The sequence below is a fragment of the Camelus dromedarius genome, chromosome 23, assembly GCF_036321535.1.
Source record: "Camelus dromedarius isolate mCamDro1 chromosome 23, mCamDro1.pat, whole genome shotgun sequence".
In the NCBI taxonomy this organism is placed as follows: Eukaryota; Metazoa; Chordata; class Mammalia; order Artiodactyla; family Camelidae; genus Camelus; species Camelus dromedarius.
This window is the reverse complement of record NC_087458.1, coordinates 13350088-13366925: the sequence shown is the minus strand read 5'-3', so window position 1 is coordinate 13366925 and position 16838 is coordinate 13350088. Positions and strand designations below refer to the sequence as shown.

The following is a 16838-nucleotide window of genomic DNA, read 5'->3' as shown; positions in this document are numbered from 1 at the left end:
AGAACATCATTTCATCTCAACAGCCAATACTGTTGGTTACCTACTTCTTCCCAACCCATCCACCTAGTGCAAATAGACTCTGGATCAATCTGATTATTTGCTTTGTCTGCTCCGATACTTCAGGTACTGTGGCTCTTCAAGAAAACTACAACTTTGTGCAAATTACAGTTTCTGTAAATTAATGCTTCATTTCTTTAATAAGTAGCCATTGAACATTGACTATTTACCAAACAGTGTAATAGGTTCTAGGCACACAAAGATAAACCAAATGGGTTTTTTCGTCTGTGACAGCATGAATTACAGGAAGGTGGAGAGAGGGATTATGAAAGAGAGAGAGAGAGAGAAAATGAATAAATTGGTAGCAAATGGTTTTATTCTTTGCTGAATTCCTCCCCTTATTACATCAGAAGAGCAGGCTAGAAAGGTTAGTAAGGAGGCAGGATTGTATAATGAAAAGAGCACTAGATGGAAGTCAGATAGACCAAGATTTGAATCAAGGAGAAAGTTAAAGTTGAGGGCAGATAGAAGGCTGTTGCAGTAAACCAGCAGTAATGAGAACTTGAACTAGGACAGTGACAAGGACACTTGAGCAGAAAGAAGTTTTATCTGCTGTCACCTGACACTTTAAAAGTGAATGGCATAATAAATTAGAAACATTTTTCAACTATTAAAAATGCTATGTTTATAAGATGGCAGATTTTCAGATGAAAACAGAACATATTCTTTAAAAATTTTTAGGACAACTGCTTGGGAAATCAAAGACAGCTGAAAAAGGACTGAGTCTCTGGTTTTTCAGAGAGTGAAACAATCTACCATTATACGGTAGATAACTAGTCCAGAGCTATAATTTAATTTATTACCATTTCAGCACAAACCACATATATAACCTTCTTGAAGTGTGTCTCCAGAAACCTAGGAAACCCAGCAAAGGCTCCTTTCAGCCAGCCTGGCGGTGCCTGCTGGCATTTTGGGAGCACATCTCTTTCAAAAGGTCACCAAGTTAGGGACCGTGTCCAACTCTGTGTTCAGTGCAACACTGTGGGAGGCTCTCCCTGGGTGCTGGCTTCCTGATGCTGGCTGGAAAGCACGGCAGTGCCCTGCTGGGCACAGAGGGGAGTGGATACTTCCACACTGTCCCTCCTCTCCCCCTTCACTTTCAAAATTCTTCTTTTCATCCAGGAAAATGCCTGGTAGAGGGGAAAATATATGATAGTTAGCAGAAGTTACCATTGCTCTCACACTTTCTGCCAGGAGGTGTATTTTTTGGGTCAGGCATAGAGATTTTTTTTTTTCCAGTGGAAATGCCAGAGATTATAACAACTTGGCAAGATTTCTTACATTAAATGTCTGGGTCATATAGTTTCTGCAAACCATGCCCTTTCTTAAGATCTAAACTAAGTTTCCTTTCCTTTCTTTTTTTCCCTTTTCTTCTTTCTTTCTTTCTTTCTTTCTTTCTTTCTTTCTTTCTTTCTTTCTTTCTTTCTTTCTTTCTTTCTTTCTTTCTTTCTTTCTTTCTTATCTGTCCATGTATCTGTGAGTGATAAAATAAGTTTATTATAGTACTTGAATATTTACTTTGGACCAGAACTTTTTGGCAGAAAGGACTTGAAGTAGGCTAGAATCAATCAATCAATTAGACAAACAAAAAAATCAAGTAAACACAGACACACACACACACAAATGAAACTTGACTAAAAAAATAAGTAAAGGAGTAAAAAAATGTTATTAATCCTCAAGGACAGGAAACAGAAAAGGAAATAACAGTAGGAGGGAGAATTTAATACATTTTGGGAAAAAATCAGAGATACGAGTTACATGTTTTAGCGGAATGGATGAAGTTATAACTAATTGCCTGCAGTTGTGGACATTGATGTGAAATGAACCAACTCATTCTGCAAAACCCTGAGAAGCTTCCAGCATTTGGGGCATAAGTGGAAGACAAGAAGGAAAGAGTGGACTGAAAGGGGGGTTGATTGAATGTCTGTATACAGAGTCTTTGGATCGACATGATCCCTTTCCTGCTCATAAAGATAGGGGGTTAGGTAGTGGTCTCTGTTTTCTTTTGGTAGAACAGAGGTTTATAGTGCGGAGAAATTATGTATACCAATCTGTGGGCTAGCAGTGAATATGGTGGATTGCACGGTTGAGAGGTGGGTTAAAAACAAAGGAATTAAATGAGAACCTCAATAGCATACTATGAAATACTTCACCTCCTCTTCCATGTTCAGATTCTGAAATGTCAGGAGTAGGAATATTTGCCCTCTTCCTTCCTTCTACCTGCCCTACTTTCACAGCAGAATGGAAGACTTGTCTCCGAAGAAAGAACATTCAGACATCGGTACTGGGTGGCTTCCATGGAAGGCTCAAGTCCCTATCACTTTTCAAGAAACCTCTGAGAGAAAGTTCTACCTTTGCACACAGAACTATGTTCACTCTTAAATACGAAAGCCAAAGTTTTCAGATAGTTGGGGAAAGTCTCCAAAATGAAAAAGTGTGACTAAAACAAAACAACAACAAAAAAAGAGGAACCTAGAGGAAATTGACATTGCAGGTAGGAAAAATAAAAGAAACATTCAACAATTATAATCCCCAAAGAAATGAGAAAATACTGCTTCCCAGTAACAAAGGCAAGAATGCTACTATATTAGAATATTTCAGAAAAAAGTTTTGAAAAAAATAATAGAAATGCAAATTTCAGTATTATAGTTGAGGAAAAAATATTTAAGAGACCTACTGGAAACCAGAATAAGTCAAAGTGATGGAACACTAGAGAAAATAGGTTAGAAAAATAGAGGACGAATCCGACTAATAGTATTTCTAAAAAGAAAGTAGAGAAAATAAATAGTAGGTATTGCCAAATAAATGATATGGGAACATTTCTAAAAGCTGAAGGGCATATGGTTTTAGATGAAAAAGACTCACCAAGTGTTCAGCACAGTGTAAAAATAACACGCTCAGAAAGATATAATGAAATTTCATAACCACAGAGGTAAAGAGGAGATTCTAAAACCTGAGAGAGAGGAAAGTAGAGGAGAGAAGGTGAGGAGAGACAGGAGGAGAAAAGTCAGGTTTCATATAAAACAAAAACAAATTTAAATGACATTGAATATCTCAAGAACAGCATTGAGTCTAAGAGGACACTGAGTGTTAAAAATTCTGGAAAATTTTTGAAACAAGAATTCTTTATCATTTAAATTATTAATGATTAGTGATATTTGAAAAAGTTCGGAAATATAAGAATTAAGAAAATGTGAACTGAATGCCATGTAGAGGAAGATAAAAGTTAGTTCATTCCCCATGCTGTCTTTCAGGATGAGTTCCAAGTGAGTAAGAGATATGAAAAATAAAACCATAGAAATACTAAGTGAAAACACAGGCAAATTCCTTCATAACCTAAAAGCAAACAAGGTATTTTTCACTATGCTTCACTCTCTAGAAGCAATGAGGGAAATGTTTAGTAAATCTGACTACATAAATAAAGGAAAAAAATTAAGAAAATTCCAAGTTATGACAATGCAGACTATAAGCTAAATAAAAAATAAATGAAACACTGGGAAAGTATTTGTAAATTACAACATAAAGGGTTAATACTCCTAATATATAAAAAGCTTAAAATAGAGAAACAAAAATAGGCAGATACCCTATGGAAAAATGGACAAAAGGTATGAATGGAGACTTTACAGGGGGAAAAATGGCATAGGACCTTAAAGTATTAAAATATGTTCAACTTCACTTCTTATAATGAGAAATGAGAAGTTAAATGACATCAAAATACACTTTTTCACCTTTTAGATGGATAATTCCAAAGGTCTAATAAGAGACTATATTTGATAGGCTGCAGGGAAATGAGTATTTGCAAGTATTGTGTGGGAAACTTGGTCCAAGTCTTACAGAGGGAAATTTGGCAAAATTGATCAAATTTACACAGGCATTTTCACTTTCATGCAGCAAGCCCACTTGAAGGGGCAACTCTCAAAGGTACACTGGAGAAAATAGGAAGACATACTCAACACAGCTAGTTTTTGCAGCCTTCTGTAGCAGAAGAAGCCAATGCCTACCATTTCCACATATCAGTAGAAGAGCGTCAAATGCTTGTCAAGCTAGGACTGGCTGAATAAACTGTGATGCACATAGGTCATAACATATTAGGCTTCTCTAAAAAGAACAAAGAGTGTATTTATATACCACTGTGAAGCGACATGCTATTAATTGAATAAACGAGTTTCAGTGGAGTGTGTAGAAATCTCTGTAGTTAAGAAAATGAGAGAGATAGGGATGTATAATGGACACACACATCTTCCTCATAAAAAGAGACAACTAGTCAAAAGATATATCAAAATTTTTTAAGTTTCTCTAGGGGGAGATGGATGGACATGGAGATAGCGGAGACCTTTGGGATGCAGAGAAGCTAAACTTCTCTGTATGCAACTTGAAGCCCCATACATATTTTACAAAATCATACAACAAAATCAAATCAAGATGAGAAAAAAAGCAATACCTAAAAATTAAAAGCACAATAAAATAAATAACTATGTGTATCAAGCTGGCGATTTAATCACACAAAGAAAAATTATTTCCAAGTCATAGCAATTAGACCATGTTTTCCTAGTTGGACACATTTTTGGGACAAAAAGAACTAGAAACATATCTTAAAGTATGGATAACCACATTAGTAGTAGTAATGTTAGCATTATTATTCTGAAAAAAATTTAAAGCAAACAGTTAAGGTCTTTATAGTAAGGATTAAAAAAACATAAATAAAATCAAAGAAAGAAAAAGATAAAAACACCTCAACTAGTTTTCTAGCTATGTCCACTGGAAAAAGCCTAAAAACAGTGAACTCCCAGTAGCAATGAGCACCTCTGGGTGCACATTGTAGTATCTTACTACCATTTAGCACAAAAGGGAGCTGGGCTCCTTGAAAAAAGTGACTGATTCCAGGCCTGAGGCCGGAAAAGTATAAACAAGCCTGGACCAGCTTATGGAATCAGAAGGTAGGAAGTTTTCTAAGGCTGTTGTAAGACTTGTGACAGAAAGTTTCAGAAGTTAACCTGGCCAAAGTCGGGATAATTTAAACCGAAAAAAATAATCTACAGTGGTTCAAAATATACAAAATATTTTAAAATCCACGAGTTCATTATAATATTGAATAATAAAAACATCATTTGCCAGCTTTGGAAGATACTATGAAATGAATTCATTATTCCTCAAAGCAGTAAATAAAAGGGAAGAATCAAGTCATTTTCTAACTTTTCCTGTGCAAGTACACACTTTGACACAATCCCATAGCTGGTAAGGGGAAGTCCATTTTAGAATTCAGGCTAATAATTGTGTTAGAATTGGGTCATGTAGCAATCACATTTCTGCAATCCCTAAGAAAGTAACAAACCAGGTGATGACCGCTAATGAGTTATTAGGCTTATGCACCGGTAAGTCTTAATCACCAAGACAGACAACTAGATGTATTTAAGCAAAGGAAAAGAAAAGGAGAAATCAAACCTGAGTCTGACCGAGTCTTTATTATTAAGAACCTGGCTCATAAAATAAAGGGGGCAAAGAAAGATGGTAAACATAGTCGCAGCAAGGGGTGAAATCAGCAAAACTCAAAATATGGAAAAAAGAACAAACAGTCTTCAATAAGTAAATAAATAAATAGGAAAATAACCAGGGAAGGAAACTTGCAGACTGAAAGGAACATAAAGTCATATTGACCAAATTTAATTTGTGGACACAATTTAAAAAGAAGGTACAAAATTCACGACATGACTGGGAAAATTTAAACACATGGCATATTTAGCACTAAAGGATTTATTGTTAGCTTTTTTTTTTTAGGTCTGAAAATACTGTTTTTTATGTTTTAAGAAAATCCTTATCTTTTAGAAGCATTTACAGGGAAAATAATAGAGATGAACAGAAGGTCCATCCATCCATTTGTTTTGTCTCTGAACAATTTGATGTCAAATTCAGAAGTCAAGACCATATTAATGCTCATACAATAACGTGTCTGCTGTTACAGACTCATAGGAACTTGTTTTATAAACAGTTTATACTTATTGTTAATGAATATAGCTAAACCTGCTTTGAATCACTTCATATTTAATTTTTACAAATGAGATAATAATAATAAATAATAATAAATGCAAAAGACTGTCAAAACTACAAAGCATTACTAAAACATAAATGCCAATGTGATACGAAGTAATGGATACTCTATTTTTATAGTTTTCTCTCTAAACCTTTGAGACATAACTCTTTGTTCTACTATGTTGAACTTTCTGACATGACAGGAAGAGCAAGGGTTTTAGATTCAGAGACATCTCAGTTCTAACTCAGTACTAGTATTTAGTGATTATGGGAAACAGGCTATTTAAAAATTTTCTCAGTCCCAGTTTATTCACCTGTAAGCTAGACGTAATTACGCCTATACCTGAATGTTACTTTAATTCTTCTGGGAATTCGTATACGTCAACCCTCAGTGCACAGGAAATGTTCAGTGAATGTTAGGCATCTTTTCCAACCCTGAACAGCCCAAGCCCGAGGTAATAAAATAGAAAAGAAATAATCAAAGCTTAGTCTTTATCATAATTTTTAAATTCATAATTAACATTTCCTGTATGTGTGAATATAAAGTTGGTTGTCTTCTAATTATCTCTTGGAAAAGAAGAAATGGCTTCCTTGGAGCATGCTCTCTGAAATATTTTTTTCAATTAGTCAGCTTTATTTAAATGTTTGTTTATATTATCTTTTTTCAGTAATTTATTTTTTAATACATATATATTTATTAACGTATAGTCAGTTTACAATGTGTCAGTTTCTGGTGTAGAGCATAATTCTTCAGCCATATCTGAACATACATATATTCGTTTTCATATTCTTTTTCACCATAAATTACTACAAGGTATTGAATATAGTTCCCTGTGCTATACAGTATGAACTTCTTGTTTATCTATTTTATATATAGTAGTTAGTATCTGCAAATCTCGAGCTCCCAATTTATCCCTTCCCACCCTTTTCCCCTCTCCGATAACCATAAGTTTGCTTTCTGTGCCTCTGAAATATTTTTCCCTAAACAAGAAATACTTTTAAAAGAAGACAAATTATCCTCGAATCATTACAATCACTGCTAGCTCGTGTTGCTTAGAGAAATCATATGATGAAAGTATTAAAATAAAAGGAAGCAAAGATATTAGTAATTTAGTCATTATTTCCAGGGGTATAATATCCTAATTCCAAGTGTTTGCTGTCATTGTGAGCAACTTAAGAAAGCAGAGCAGATAAGTGGTTTTGGAGAAGATATGTGATAAATTGTAGTGTTATAATGATCACAATTATCATTATAGGATAAATGAAATGATGGATGGTCCAAGGGCTACGTGAATGGGTACCTGTGGTTTGGAATACAACTTCCGGGGAAGCATCATATATGGATTCAAAGTACTGCATCTCAAATGATTTCAAAGGCAGTGAGGGAGATGCATTTTGTAAAAACTGTGTTGGCTGACTCAAAATGTGACTTTAATAGTGAAAAAGTTGTTCGTACTAAAGGTGCATATGAAGAGTTTGAGTATCATTGTTTCATAAAATGTGAGACCTAGAAGAAGTATTATTTCTAAAATAACTTTTTACTTTATTTAACCTGAGACATTAAATATGTATGTATCACCAAGTTAAGAAATGTTATTAAATATTATATGGGATACTAATGACAGAGAATTGCTTTTTCATAATCGTAGTGTAATTTAAATCTTTTTAGGCTGTCTGTCAATGATTACCACTTTCCATGCTCTAAGCCATTAAAATGCTCTCATTCTAGATTTCTTCTAATTCCTCAGTCTGTTTCTAGAGGTGTAGCCGTTGAAGAGCATTGCATTTCAGAGGGCAGTATACTGGTTCTATTTCCTGGGTAAATGTTAAAAGTGTTCTTCTTTGTGTTTTACAATACCCTTTTGGATAATACCCATCATTTTGTTGACCTTTGAGGCCACAACACATCGTTCTGATGTCCTCAGCAGCCTAGAATAAATTGTTGAATCCATTTTTAGGACCACAACTGAGGGTTCACAGCCCCTGGTCTATGGTTAAGGTTAGGATAATTTCTACCTCACTGTATTGCTTTCCATTGTGCTTGCCTGCAAGAAAGCTCGCCTACAGCTCCTATGTCAATGCACACAGGATCTGATACGTAGTTAATCCAATCCCTTTGTTTTCTGTGCAAAAATACCAAAAGTAAGTCCAGAGGGGTCAGATGACTCCATCAAAGCCACAGCTGCTTGGTGAGAGAGTTGGAGCTGTTGCCTTCCCTCCCACCTCCCAGTCTACTGAGGGTTCCTGATACCACACTGTCAATGACCGGATGACAAAAAGGAAATTGTTTGTCTCAGGTCCAGGATGGGATTTTCCAAGGAGGCAATGGGAACTCTGTCTGGTATGGTTCCCAGAAAGGACAGGCGAGTAATATATTAAACCCACATGGAGGGCCAGCAACTTGGGGCTATTCCTCATCTGCTCAAGGTTTATGCCAGGTAAGTTTCCCAAAATGACTTTTGCAAGAATGAAGAACCTAGAGTTCCTAGCCAAAGTCCTGATTCAAAGCTCAATATAGTAGCCATGTGAACTTGGGCATATTAATGAGACACTTTGAGCCAAGCTTTCTTTTCTTCATCTGTAAAATGGCAGACCAGAAATCCTTTACAACTTGTTGGTGAGGGCAAGGCACAGGAGGCAATACAGGTCCCCATAGGTGAGCAGGCAAATTCCTGTGAGGTTAGCTCCTAGGCAGGGAGATGGCTCTGTGACTACTCCTCCTTCTCCGCGCCTTTGTCTCAGAAGGATGAGAGTTTGAGTCACTCCACACTGCTGGGTGCCTCTCACCTTGCTTTCTGTGGGCAGGAGCCCCTGCAACAGAAGAGCTAGTGCTTTTCTCCTGAAGCATCTTCTCTGGGGCGGGGGATGCAGAGAACACATGTTGAAGTGGACAGGCTTGTTGTGTCTCCCATGATGCATCTGTCTGCAAATGGGTAGATTGATTTCAGCTTGTCGTGAGGCATCTGAGAGAGGCACAGTGTGCTCGTGTCCTGCAGTGATAAGCAATAACTTGGGATAAGATGTGCAGCTAGAAGTGGGTGCAAACTCAACCATAGGTAGCTGAGTTTCCGTTTGGGGCACCCTTTCTGAGTAAATAAGAAAATATTCCCATTTATTCATTCACTCGCTCATTCATTGATTCAAGCAATTTTTAAGGCTTACAATCTTACAGAAACTAGTGCAAGATTGTTGGGGTACGAAAGAGGGTATGATCCAATCTCTGTTTTCAAAATGCTCCTCTACGTGGCAACAGAGTTAGCTGTTCTGGGTTCTGGATTCAAATCCTGATGTAACTTTTACTGGGTGGTGACCTTAGGCAAGTTACAAGACCTCTGTCTCCAATTTCCTCATCTCTAAAATGGGGAATCAAGATACTATACATTACGGAGCGATTATGAGGGTAAAATGAGTTAACATTTGCAAAATGCTTAGAACAATGCCTGGCACCTAGTAAATGCTACGGTTGTTTTAAATAAGTGAGTAAGTAAATATATAATAATTTAGCAGAGAAGACATATAAGCAAATAAGAGAGTTACATGGAATGATGGGGCTTTCAACCTCTTTTACTGTTTGTCCTTCCCCATCCAGTTCCTCAATCTCCTCCCACCCATCAGTCTTCCTCCCCATAGGGAGGTGTCTTAACATAATGATTTCTCAAGCTATGCTGGGAGGGGTATGAATATTAGCAAGTTTGAAATTTGTTGTCCCGTTGGTGCTCAGTTCTAAACACATTGTGTTTGCTCTGCTTGAATGCAAGGCATGAAGAATGGGTAGGTTGAAGCTGGGGTGTGTGTGCACAGTGGGAGTGCCGGAAAAGGTGTGAGCAAAGGAAAAAGGGCACATGAGCTCGCAGGCACCCATGAAGCGGGCTGATGGGTAACTTGAGGGAAAGAAAGAGGAAGAAGGGCACATTTGCATCATCTTCTGGGTTCCAAGAGGCTCCACTGTATAGCACAACATTATGGATGGTAACAGAAATGATATCCCCTGGAGTTGTATACTCTGTGTCTGTACGTGTAATGAAAGAATGGTAAGTGGACTTCTCCCTGGTGACATATATAGACTTAGCTCAGATGCCTTTATTAGCTATGAAGGTGGATTACAATTATAAAGTCACGTGGGAAGGGTTATAATAGAAAAGCACATGAGGTGCTGCAGACAGCAGGGAAAGAAGGTAACTCCTTCTGAATGAATTTAGACAAGCTTCCAAAAAAAGTGACAACTCAACTCCAAAGTCAGGACCGGCTTCCATGAGACACTCAGTGTTTATCAAACTCTTGTCCTTTGCCCAGAATTGCCTCAAGCACTGCCGGGGAAGAGAACCTTATGATCTTGTTGTGGAAACATAATTTCTATAAAGAATCATTATTCGAGAACAAAGATCGTCTGTAATAAAGGGTTAGAGGCAGACATGAGTCACGTGGAAGAGGTGTTAAGTCAGTTCTGTGTGAGTTCAAAAGGCATACCAGGACCAAAATGATGTAACAGGAAAAAAAAAAAGTCAGCTTGGTGCGGGGAGAACTTTATCATCAGAAGCAGGTTCGAACATGAAATGATCTGCCTGTGGTAGGAGTAAGCCCCTCGTTATTATGTTTGTTTGGAGGCAGGGGGCTTGCAGGGGATTGTCATTTGCAGAAGAATGCTAACTATGGAAAAAATTAAGTAAATTTCTGCTGTTGCTGTCTTAACACAATTTAAGATTATTTCTTGTTCCAGTGTGAGCGTTCTGGTTGGCAGACAATTTTCTTCCTTGGGGTGATACAGGGCATCCTTCTATTTTTGGCTACCATCTCCTTGGGCTTCAATGTCCTCTGAGTTAGGAGAGAAAGGGTAGAGAAAGAATAAGGAGAACCTCGGCTCGTGTTATAGTGGTGATAACTGGTCATGGCTAGATATATCAGATCGTGGTGGTAATTGATCACATTGAGGTACCAGGAAGACTGGGGAATGTGGTCCCTTCCCTGGATGGAAAGCCCCCTCCTGGCTACCAATCTCTCGCATGAAAAGGAGAGCCCCAATTTTGAATGGCCAGCTGGCCATCACTGCTGTAGCGCTGATGCCTCAGCAGAGAGGTTTCATTCGGTGACCTTTAAGTTTCCTATGAACTCTGAATTCTGTGGTTCAGCTAGGTTCTGAGTCCATGTCTAATTGCTTTTGTGTTTTTGGCAAAATCACTTGTCCTCTTTGATCTCAGTTGATTCGTCTGTAGAATGAGACTAACAATTGCATTTCAGTTAACAATGACTCAGGGTCATTGTGGGATTCAGATGAAATAATAAGTGTAAAAGTGTTTGCTAAATTTGGAAGTGCTCTAAAGCTATGAGCTGTAGAGTTGATAATTTTTCGACAGTTGGTTCAAACTTAGCCTTGACTTAGGTCTACAGTGGACCTTAGATATTTCTTCAATGTGTGTAGGAGAGATTTTTATAATGCTCTGATACGGGAACATTTTGAATGACATATTTTCTTAGTTTTATTTTTCATTTTGAATGACCTTGTATTTTTCTAACTCAAGAAAAAAGAACCATACAAGTTATATCAAATAGAATCTTTTTGCCTGTTACATACTTGTATCCATCCTTTCAATATCATATACTTGGTAAGGCATGGAAATATAGATGATCTGTTAGTTTTGGACAATATTTTGAAGTTAAAATAAGAGCATAAATGGATGTCAAAACATTTAGGAAGTTTAATGATAGACAGGTAAAAGATATAATTATTGTTACTATTATAGTAGAACTTAATTAAATAGAATATAAGGTGGTGAATATTCTAGTTAGTTGATTATTCTATTTAACTGAGATATACCACATGCAACCTCCTGAATTTTCAAATCATAAACCCGAAAAGAAACAGAGAAGTTACCCACTCCATTTTCTCAGTGAACAGGTCAGGAAACTGAGGCTTAGAGTGGTTGCCAAAGATTACAGAGCTGGCTTTCAGTGACCTCGCACTAAACAGAGTAATAGAAGAGGTACATTTTGATCTCAGATCTCTAAAATTTAATACAGCTCTTCTCCACACACCATCGTACTTACTTGTCAGCATTGTTGAAAGTTGTGTTGTTGTAGAGCGGCTGCAAGTATGAAAGGGACAGACTGGGCAGCGTGTACACATTCTGCACACACTCGGGAGGTTTCCTCTTTTCCATAACTCTCTTCTATAAAGTTAGTTTCTGTAATTCGATGTTTCTTACTCTCTTTTCTGGTTTACTAGGGACTCTGAAATGACGTGTCCTAGTTAGCTGAAAGTGTAATTGCATCATGAGTCGTTGTGATGTACCTAAGCAGAGTGTCCCACTGTGAAAGTGGGGACTAGCCTGTTGCAGAATAAAGGAATGGGGAATAAGTAAGCACTGTGATGATGAACACAGAAAATAGATAAGCAGATGGTGATAGATGGAAGACAGGAAGAATTAGAATTTGTCTGGGGCTTTGGCATTCTCACCCTGCCCCTTAAGTTCTATATTTAACATCAAATGGCAGAACAAGGTTGCTGAGAGTAAGAAGTTGGAGTTCCGCCAATCCACTGGCATCAAAGCCGTGCACTTTGCAACTCCACTTCTCTGGGCTGCTCATGTGAGGAGGATGGATGACAACAGGATTCCAAAGAAATTGCTTTGCCCTGTGCTGAGAGGACAACCATTAGCAAACCTTCTCTAGTAGGTCAGAGGGAGCTCTCCAAGGATACATAAGGGTAGAGAGGTAGTGAATCACGGTCACCAGTTGCCACAATAGCTGTGGATAAAAAGTACTGATCAGAGTGGAAATTGTCACAGTTTTGGGTTAGAAGGTTCTGGGGACCATAGTTATGTGCGTGTGTGTGTCTGTGTGTGTGCATGCATGGGTCCATGGGAGTATGGGCATCTAATATTACAAGCAGATGTCACTTTTGTCCCTACTGCTGTGCACAATAAATGTCTTGATTCCATTGCCATCTTTTTGATTTACCACTAAATACTCCAACTGTCGAAAGTCTTTTTCTCTGTCTCATCTCTGCATTTTTACTGTTTTCTTAACTCTTCCTGACATATTCTCTTCCATTTTAGGTGTCATGGGTAGATTTTCACTCCTGGGTATATATCTGGAAAAAAACACCCAAGACACTGATTTGAAAAGATACACGCACCTTAGTGTTCATAGCAGCATTATTTACAATTGTCAAGATATGAAAGCAACCTAGGTGTTCATCAACAGATGAATGGATATGGGACATATAGACAATGGAATACTACTTAGCCATAAAAAAGAATAAAATTTTACCATTTGCAGCAACATGGGTAGATTTGGAGGGAATTATACTAAGTGAAATAAGACAGACAGAGAAAGACAAATACTGTATGATACCATTTATATGTGGAATCTAAAAAATAAACAAACTAGTGAATATAACAAAAAAGAAACAGACTCACAGATAAAGAGAACAAACCAGCAGTTACCAAAGGAGAGGGGAAAAAGGGGAGGGTCAATATAAGGAAGGGTAGGGGATTAAGAGGTACAAAATATTAGATGATATAAAATAAGCTACAGAGATATATTGTACAACACAAGGAATATGGCTAACATTTTATAATAACTATAAATAGAATATAATTTTTAAAATTGTGAATCACTGTATTGTACACTTGTAACTTATATAATATTGTACAGCAAATATACATCAATAAAAAATGCAACCCATCAAAAGTTGGTTGCAATAATATCTCCAATTCCATAGGGTCTTCTTGCAATGTGACCTCGCACTTTTCCCACTGGGAGATGAGGGGAGTCTATATTCCTTCCCCTGGGATCTGGAAGGGACTGTGACTCACTTATAACCAAAAGAGTGTGACAGAAGAGACAGAGCTTCCCCCTGGTTAGCTGGAATTCTTGTGCTGGAGCCCTAAGCCTTCCTGTGAGCAATGTAACTGCCTGAGGCCCCCATAATATGAGGAAGCCCAAACAGCCCAGGTTAAGAAACCACGTGGAAAAGCCCTAAGACTAACTGAAAATGGCTCCATGCCAAGCCATCCCCCCATACCTCCTCCCCTCACTATCCCAGCTTCAGCCGCCATCTGACTATAGCCCCACGAGAGGCCCTGAGCCAGAAGCAACCAGCAGATCCCCTCCTTGGTTCTTGACCTGCAGGAACCATTAGGTGTTATAAAATGAGGCTTTCCTTCATTTAGGCTACCAAGTTTGGGGAGATCTGATATGCAGCCACAGAATCCAAGTAACCTTTCTTTAAGGCTTTTCTCTTGAGTACATTTAGTACTTATTAACTTTACTACTTTGCATTAGTATTTCTGGGATCTTGAATGCATCCTTTCCAACCGCTAGCCTCAGATACAACACAGTGGACTAAATAATGTCTAAAGGAGAACTGATATTAAGATGGATTGGACTTCAAAGTTCCTTAAAAGGAGCCACATTCAATAATACATGGAAATGATGAGAAAAGATACGCTAAGTGTGCTAGACATCTTCCAGGGGTCAGGAAGCAAGCCTCAGCATAGCATACTGAAATGAGTTTATGATGATTAAAATGAGTTTATGATGATTTTTGCTTCACATTCCACTGAATGTAGGTCGTTAAGTAAACTCGTTGTGCGCACACACAGACACGCACACACAGACGTGCACACACGTTTATTTATTATGTACTTTCTGTCTCTTGTGCCAGAAGGTAAACTCCATGAGGGCAAGACCCTTGTCTACTTTTGTTCACTGTTGTAGTCCAGTGTTTAGAGACATGTTGGAAACTTGGAGCTGCTTGATATTTTTTTCCCTTGAAAATAAATTCTAGCAGGATGGAAATAAACTATTTTTTTTTTCTGGGTATTAAAATTCCTTAGGATACCACTATTCTGGCTCAGGACTTGCATAGGAAACATAGCCCTGTAGAGTCCAGTGCACTGGCTGGAGAGAAGGGATAGGGAGGAGAATGGAAAGTTTTGGAGCAAATGAACTTACTAGCTGTGTGTCTGATGGGTCACTTAACTGCCGTGAGCCTCACTTCCCTTGTCTGTTGAATCAGGATTCCATCATCTACCCGACAAGGTCATGGTGAAGATTATACTCATAATGTACTCAGTTTCCGGTTCATTGTGTCTCCTCTCAGGTCATCCTCCCTTCTCTCCTGCAGAAAGAATATCACCTTGTTCGGCCTTACTGAGGTTTTTCTGGTGGATAGAGCCACTGAACTTTTGAATTCAGAAGGGTGACTATGATTTGCAGCAGGAGCAGTGTTTTCTCTGGGAGTTCTCTGGCCTCAAAGGTGATGGATGGGCACCTCTCAGGCATAGTTCCTTGATCAATAAGCCATAAAGTCTCAAATTATTTTGTTAGATCCATTGATCAAATCCATTGAATTTGTCCCAACTCTTTTACTGTGGAGGCAAGGACTGGCCATGTTCAGTTTCTCTCTCCTCGCTACACTCTTTCTTCCTTCTGGCTTTCGGGTGCTGGGCAGCCGTGTGGGAGAGTCTGGAGGTAGAGAATGAAATTTACCACCCCCACACATTGAAGGGAAAAAGGCTTATTTTGGTTGTCTGCTGCAGAATGAAGCAGTGTGGTTTCTCTCTCTGGTCTTTTAAGAGGTTCCTTAGTATACAATCCCCTCCTTATTCATGGGGGTACATTCCAAAACCCCCAGTGCAGGCGGGTAGTACCAAATCCTACATATACTGGGGTTTTTTCGAATACATACAGACCCATGATAAAGTTTAATTTATAAATTAGATACAGCAAGAGATTAACAGCTAATAATAATAGAATCATTATAACAATATACTGCAATAAAAGTTATGTGACTGTGGCTTCTCAAAATATCTTATTGTACACATTTGATGCCGTTTACATGTTAACTAAGCACTTACCACACACTGTGGCTGTAACTTTTGCAGTCTGAGGTGCGACAGCAAAATGAGCCCAGGTTTCTTTTTCTTTCTTCACAATTTTACTGGTAGATGAGCTCTTACCTTAGATGTTAGCAGCCCCAGCGTATAATTTGTTTCCTTTCCTTATTTTGTAGAGAACGTTCCTCTGTTCACTTAAAGGAAGCACGGTATGCCTCTCTTTGACACGGCCAAATTGCCAGCATCACCACTCCTGTGCTTTGAAGCCATTCTTAATAAAATAAACACAAGCGCTGCGATCCTGCAACAGTCGATCCGATCATCCAAAGGGCTACCAAGTGGCTAAGGAGCAGGATACACTGGACAAAGGCATGATCCACATCCCGGGCAGGACACAGCTGGGCAGTGTGAGATTGCATCATGATACTCGGAAGTCACACAACTTAAAATGTGTGAACTATTTATTTCTGGAATTTTCCGCTGAGTATCTTTGGACTGTGGTTGGCCCAGGGTAACCATAGAAAGTGAAACCATAGATAATGAGGGACTATTGTACTGGCTTTGGAACACCTTTGCCTTTTTTGTATTCATTCATTCATTCATTCATTCATCCATTCAATCATTCAGTCATTCAGTAAATATCTAATGCGTGTTAAGCACCCTGGGTGGGTTTTATTCGCATGGCTGTTTTCTCTGTAAGAGTGAACTGGATTCAGGTTCCCAGGAAACTGTAAGATTTGTTAGGTACATGGAACATGGCATTTTCTCGATTTTTATTGTTGGGTGAGTGACTTGAATTGCTTTTGGGAGTGATTTTCTAAGTGAAGCCTTTACTCACTCATTGAGCAAATATTTATTAATTACTTTCTAATGCAGATAATAATACCTAGTTTTTAGAGTGGTCTTGATGAAAAA

At 38.2% G+C, this 16838-nt stretch overlaps 1 long non-coding RNA gene across 3 annotated transcripts; it reads right to left on the bottom strand.

Annotated features, from left to right (window-relative positions):
• Positions 1-777: 777 nt before the first annotated feature.
• Positions 778-16340, bottom strand: LOC135318932 (uncharacterized). 3 transcript variants are annotated; one of them, XR_010377397.1, is made up of 3 exons: positions 16047-16340; positions 15040-15552; positions 778-1187 (listed from the first exon to the last, which is right to left on the bottom strand). It is a non-coding gene; the product is annotated as an uncharacterized LOC135318932 (long non-coding RNA). The 3 variants fall into 3 exon arrangements; XR_010377399.1 differs by having other exon boundaries at positions 15040-15205; XR_010377398.1 differs by lacking the exon at positions 778-1187 and adding an exon at positions 12898-13171.
• Between the last annotated feature and the right edge of the window lie 498 nt (positions 16341-16838).